Here is a 7,124-nt window from a genome sequence, read left to right as displayed (position 1 = left end):
TCCCTGAATGGTGAATAAATGGATGCTTATGCTGGCTGCGATTTGTTTCTATTCTCATCTTTCTTTTCAGTAACTTTCACTCTTCTCTGTGTTGTGTTTGGTTTGGGGGTTTTTTTACTTTGGTTTCATAAGGAAGCAAAAGTTAGAAAACAAATCTATTTGTGCATGTACGAGTACCTTTCAATCATGACCATCTGATGTTCTTATTGTGGCAACCAAATTTACCAGGAAGGCATAGTTCTCAAAGGTAATTGTGCTCCAATATGTTTTGTGAAAATAAGTGCCTGAAGAGAGGGGCAAGACCTTGTTAATGTTTTGAGCAAGGGGCAAAACTTTAGGGAGTTGAATTCATTAGGAATTATAAACATACTCCCCACAAAAAAAAAAAAAAAAAAAAAAAAAAAATTAAAAAAAAAGAAAGAGAGAGAAAGAGAAAGAGAAAAGAAAAAGAGGGAGAGGGCTCGGGAGAAACTCACTGTGCTGCAGCTTCAGGAAAAGCTTATAACTACCATGAGACTGAAATCCTTAAGAGACCATGTCGTTAACTCATGGACCTCTCTGTGTTTCTGCTTTGCTGAATGTCTCTGTAAAGCAGTATGTAACCTATAACATCTGAGAACAAATCAAACTGACAATCCAAGCAGCAGTGAAACTAGATCAGTCTGTTTGTTATTCCATGGCTAGTTATGAGAGAAACATGGAGCTTGTTTCACAAATTGAAACATCCCAAATTATCAGCAGGCCTGTGACCACTCTGCATTTTTGTTTTTTATTGGCAGTTAACTGGAGCCAAACAGGACCAGACCAAGCCTGTTACTTCATCGCTGCTTGGCTGGAAATGTCACTGTGGTCTGATTGTGCTCCTGGAAATATCAGATATGGCTTTGTATTGGTGGATGCTGGATCCAGAGGCAATGATTTGTGAGTTGATCCTACTACTTGTGGGATTAACTCCCTTTGGAGTCTACTGCTTGCTCTGGACTCTGAAGGACAGGCATATGTGAATGGAACAGTGATGTAAATGTTCTGGAGTTAACTCTGGATAATGTTTTCATGTTCAAATTTCCATATAATCCCTGCAATTTCAGTTATATGTTTAGGAATAAGGAGAAAAAAGTAAAATATATAAATATTTTTTAAAAGGAGGGAGAGCAGCTCCCTTCTGGTCAACATATCTGCCCTGCACAAATGTCAGATATTCCAGGGTAATGAGTGAGTGCTCCCCCTCTAATCCTACAGAGCAGCTTTGCTTGCTGACAAGGCAGCAGTTACTGGGCTGGGGCAGTAAGTGGTCTATTTTCTGCAGCTTCTCTTGAAAGATCATCCTGAATTTTGCATCACTTAAACTCTTGTGTTCATGGCAAGCACTCTCTTGGTCATATAACAATACTGCTACCAGGTAAGTACTTTCATGGCCAAAAAGCAGGTGCCTAAATGTGTGTTTACTGAAAGCCATTTCAGAGGTGAAATTTGGGATTGCCTCCCAGATGCAGCTTTTAGGATGAAAGCAATTACTTTGGGAAGTGCACAGAGAAGCCCTGTAAAGGCTCTGTCCTCCTGTATCCTGCCATAAAGGGGTGCATGAAGCCAGTCACTGAGGATTCATAACTCTGTGCCTTGTTCCAGCATGTGAAAACTGACTTGGCTGTTGGTATTTTACTGCTGTTGGAGGTGCCTGCCTGAGGCCATGGTGTTCTGCAGGACCCTGCCCAGAGAAGGGTTCTGCCTGTGTTAATTTGCAGCCTCAACAGAAACATGCTTGGGAGAGAAAATGTGAGTCCCTCTCTCTTTGGCTTTGAATCAGTTTCCTTGTACATGGCTTGGTGAGAAATTCAGTGGCTCAGGAAAGACTGTATTGCAGTGTCAAGGATGCTTTGGCTCATGGGTGTTAGAAACAAAGCCCTCTGCTTTTCAGTTGCTCATTGCAGAAGTCTACACATAAAAAGTATAAAACCTACTGTTGTAGCATTTTGTTTTACAAACCATGAAGCCTGACTGAGTGTCTCTGGTACCCTCCACCCATCATCCATCAGTTGGTGTGGGACCAGGGGTGCCCTGGCTCTGTCCTGGTGCCCTCAGAGTCATTGTGGTGCCCAGAGCCAGGGGAGCTCCAGGCTGTGGTGTGTGGTGGCCATATGGCTTTTGTCTTTAGACAGAGACTGAATCTCACCCTGAAAACCATGTCAGGGAAAATAACCTGCTTTTTGGTGTGAATTGATTCCTGAGTAAGCCTACCAGGCTACCTACCTCTAGTTAGAGAAGTGTCCCCTGTGGCAGTTAGTTTCCTATCTGGCTGAGTAAAGATGGTAGATAGGCAGTGTTGCAAGCATAGGTCATGAATGTGTGCTGTTCCAGCCAAAACTGTAAAAAACAGCTGTCAAACAAGATCAGCAAGGGAGGATTTTGCTGCTTTGTTGCTCAGGCCATTTTGGGGGAGGAAGGAGTGAAGAAGCTGGGCTTGATGCATCGCAGGCTACCTGCATTCTTTCTCCAGGCTGGGTGCTTCACAGTGCAAATGCCTTATGCTCTCTTATCAGCAGTGGGAAGGTGTTTTATTACTGGGTTGCTGCTGGCTGCTCACCAAGCACCCTTGAAACAGGAATCGTCACTGAAGCTAAATTAAAGAGTGCTTGAGTACATACAGGGGAAGGAAAAACAAACTGCTGGGAACTGAATCCAGAACACCTGACATTCAGAGCTGCTTGGTTGACATCAGCCTTTTCCCCCTCCCCTAACCAGGTGCCCCTCTTGCAGATGAAATCTGGGTTTCCAGAGCTGTCCAAAGGAGTTAGGCACCCATCTTCTTTAGAGTGAGATGCCTAATGTCAGAATTCAGGATTTCTGCCATTTCCCCTGACTGTCACTAGTTCTTTGTATGCCCTTGGGTACATCAGTTAACTTGCATTAAGTATCCTACTCTGTGCAGTAATCCCCTCTCACAGCTCAGTGATGCTGCAGGCTGTGGAGATGTGCAGTTGATCAAGCTGGGATGTGATGAATTGTGTAAGCCAGGGCAGGGTTACTCCTGCAGGCATTATTCTGCTGCAGCAAGGGCAGGGAAACTGCTCCACACCCCACCTTCCAGTCAAGGGGCTCTGCTAGCACAGGGCTGGTGCACAGGCTCTGCTGTGCTTGCCATATGAGGTCCCCAAGAGCAGCTGGGGATGCTGAGGGGCTGTGGCTCCCATGATTTGCAGATCAGCCCCATACACAGCCTAGAGCAGGGCAGGGCCTGCCTTCTCTCACCATGGTTTGAAGCAGCCCTCAACATGAATATAATACAGGGATTTTGTTTTGTGGGAATTGTAATCTTCAGCTTCTGCTTCTCTTTGGGATGAGAATGTATGGATTTGGCAAGGAAGTGGATGGTTTGGCAGCTCAGCAAGCCTTGGCTGTGAATGGAAACAGATTGTATGGTCTGCATCGAGGCTCAGGCTGGGGAGGGATGGGGTCTGTCCATGCACCAGTGGTCTGGGAGGGTGGTGGGACAGGCAGGCAATAAAGTGTGAGATGCCTGCAGTACTGAAGAGTCTTGGACATCTTATATACTGCCTGTTGTAACCCCACCAGAGCTTACACTTATCCTCTCACAGGGAAGGAACAGTCGAGTTCCCTTCAGCTGTTGTTTTGCCTCCTCTCTTTATGTGAAGCCAATACCTGCCAGGAGCAGGCTTATGTGTGTCATGGGAGAAGCATTTTCCCAAGGAGAAAAAAGTTAAATCTTTGGTGTATTTTCCCACAATTTTGAATTTTAACATAATTGGGGAAATGTATATTTACAGCATTATGTCAACCATTATTCATATGGTTGCAGAAAACATTATTTTCTGCCAGAAAAAATATTTCAAATTTATTTTACTTAGCTATATGTTTGTCAAACAATACCTGTGCTTAAGGAGGAGGAGAACTGTGTGTACAAATGGGGAGGGTGTTTATCAACACCCCTGGTGAGGGAGCTGGATGGGTCCCTGCTGAATTCCCTGTCATCAGAGCCCCTGTGGCAGGTAGAGGAATCCAACCCTCCATTCCAAAATATCTAGCCCCCAGGCATTATCTATCTCAAGATTTCGAGGCAGCTACTTAAATATGTGTGCCTTTGAATGCCTCGTCCTTGATAAATGCCAACAAATGCCTTTGTTAAACCAGCCCTGACTTTGACCCACATCTTTGAACCACAAGAAACACCAGGTGACATCTGTCTGCAGCATACAAATAGTGTGGAAATGGAAAACCACCAGGGCTTTGGATGGGCTGCTAGCTGCTTTTCCCTCCTGGAGGCACAGGACCCCTCTGCTGGTGGTGGTGTGTGCCCTGTGGCTGTGACAGAGCTTTATGAATGCTGGAGATCAGGCTTTCTGTGCACTTGCTGAGCAGCTTAGTATAGGATAAATATCTAGGGACAACATGTGTCATCATGACATCTAAACTCCCCCAGAATCATGCTCCCTCTAAGCAGCATGGGGCTCCTGGTATGATTAGAGTCCACACTCAGCCCCTGATCTGTTTGCAATTTGCTGATAATGATGTCATTTATTTCTTGGTCCGGGTGCAATTGCAAATCAAGTTGGCTCCCTGCAATTGTCTTGTTCAGTCCCTTCCTTCAGTGAGGAGCAGTGTTTTGGTCCCACCCACAAACATCAGTGTGCAGTGAAGGAGGGGTCATGACAGCTTTCATGTTTTTTTCCCTGGTAATATGCTTGATTTTGGTGTCTGCAATATGCCAAGTTTGGATCCTGAGCAGAGGCCAGGCAGCACTAGGAAGGAAAAGCCTTTGGCAGGGGGATTGGAAAAGGCTGCTGGAGCAATCAGCACAAGAACAAAGCAAAGGCAAGGGTCAGGCAGATTTTGCATGCATGCTGTGTGCATGCAGCAGTTGAACGAAACTGGGAATTGATCAGCAGGGCCTGGGGATAGAGACAGAATTTGCAGTCAAGGGCACCTCTCCCTACCACAGCTGCAGCAGAGGGTTGCTGTACTTTTACCTTGTTACTTCTTGCAGGGCCCCTCTTGGATTTGAGAGATACAGCAAATGTGCCTCTATTTCTCCCCCACAACGGCTGGGAGTGAGGATGGGTTTAGCAGTGGTGCCAGGCCCACAGAACATGCCAGGGTGGAGGAACAAACCAGCATCTGCTGTTACAGGAATGCCCGAGATGCCCAGTTATCCAAAGGGCTTGTTGGGCTGTGCAGGGCTGAATCCCTCAGCAAAGGGCACCTAAACTACCTGATTGTCACCTGGTATGGAGTGAAAAGGTGGTGATTTTTCTCTAGTAATTGCATGTGCTATATTTTCCCAGTTTTACAGCATCTTGCTTGCTTTTCCCCAGTCTGGGTCCTAGGATTCTTCAGAGTGTGTTTTAAATTCTCTCCAAATCCACTTGTGATTTCACTGTCTCCCCCAATATTGGTAACACCTCTAAATTAAGTTTCATCAGTGAATTTATTTCTTCCCCACAGAAATTGCTTTTTCCCCAAAGGATGCAGTGTTTTTATGGTGACAGAATAAATACATAAAGGCAGATTGCAGGAGTGAGTGGAGACTAACAAACTTTGTCGAGTGCTTTGGAGTATCTCCAAGGTTGAACAAGAAACCTGGATATCTAGGGATAGTTAATTAGCTGGAATGCTCCAGAGACAGGGGGTGTCTGAACATTTGAAGATCCTCAAATTCCTGTCAGCTCATTCTTCCAGAGTACAACTGAATCCAGAAATTTTAGCAGAGGACCTTATTACCAAACTAGAAAACAGGACACAGAAATATAAATGTAACTCAATAATAAAGTACTGCAAACAGTTTTTTTTTGCTCTGTGTGTGGCTTTGTGAATCCTATGGCTCTGAGAAACTTGATATTCAGGACCAAATTCTGGTCTCCTATGGACCCAGAGAAAAGTGTGCATTCATATTCATTTGTGTGCATACTATGTATTTATCAGTTTTCATCTGCTAAACATGTACAAATCTGATGTGTACTCAGAAACAAAGGATGGAATTTTACCACTTGTTAACTTAACCTCCCTAAAGCTGGAGAAGCCACAGGTGTAGAGTTTTTCCTAAGGGCTAAAGTTAATATGAAAAATCATAGATTCATTATAATCTTTTAGTGCTGGAACGGGCCTGCAGAGATCTCCTTTATCACCCTGCATTAGGCAAGAGGATTACTTCTACAAAATGCTTATGGTTGTTTGCCTGATTTCTTATAAAAACCCCTCCAATATTTAACTACACTTATAGTCAGAAAGCATTCTTAATAACCCCTTTAAATCTGCCTTGCTTGGAGAAAAACTGATTTTTCTTCTCTTCCTCTTAGGGAACCTGGAGAGCAATTGATCATAATCTTCTTGACCTTTTAAATGTGAGAAGATTGCTATTACATCTCTCCTAGTCTTCTCTTTTCTAGACTAAACAAATGTACTTCTTTCATCTATCCTTCCTGGGCCATATTTTCAAATACCTCGATCCTTCCTATTACTGTCCCTTGGACTTCTTCCAGTTCTCTGCATCTCCCTTTAACTGTGGTGCCCCAAAATTAATACAGTATTCCAGAAGAGTGATATCATTGCTCTTGCGCTATATACACATAACACTTGTGATAATACATCTTAGAAGGAAATTTGTATTGTTTGCAATGGCATTAAACCATTGACTCACTGAGTTTATGACTTGACCATTCCATACCGTGCAGTTGTCTGTTCAGTTGATGAATAGCTCATCATTCTCCCCTCTGTTTCTGCACTTGATTTTTCCTTTTGATGGTAATACTTTGTACTTGAACTTACCAAATTTCATGTTGGTTGGGACTATCTGTCCAATTATCAAGGCCATTTTTCATTCTGACCCTGCCTTTCCATGGAGTGGCAGCCTCTTTCAATTTGTGATCCTTTGCAGAGTCTAAAACCGTGTTCTTTTGGCTGGTGTTCAGAAAGTTAGGACAGAGATGTTCATTCAGAGGGGTCTAGGAAATTGGTTGAAATTTATAAAGGTAGGGGGGAACTGTGGGTTTTTTCACAACCCACTTAAGCAGCTTCTGGTTGTTGTGTCCTTTCATTTTTGAATTATTAAAATAGTTTGCTTTTTTTAGCTGTGTTGTAGTTGTACACTAGAGGCATCTTGTAAAAAATGTATG

The sequence above is a fragment of the Passer domesticus genome, chromosome 8 (assembly GCF_036417665.1).
Source record: "Passer domesticus isolate bPasDom1 chromosome 8, bPasDom1.hap1, whole genome shotgun sequence".
In the NCBI taxonomy this organism is placed as follows: domain Eukaryota; kingdom Metazoa; phylum Chordata; class Aves; order Passeriformes; family Passeridae; genus Passer; species Passer domesticus.
The sequence above is the reverse complement of the archived record's forward strand: the minus strand, read 5'-3'. Positions refer to the sequence as shown.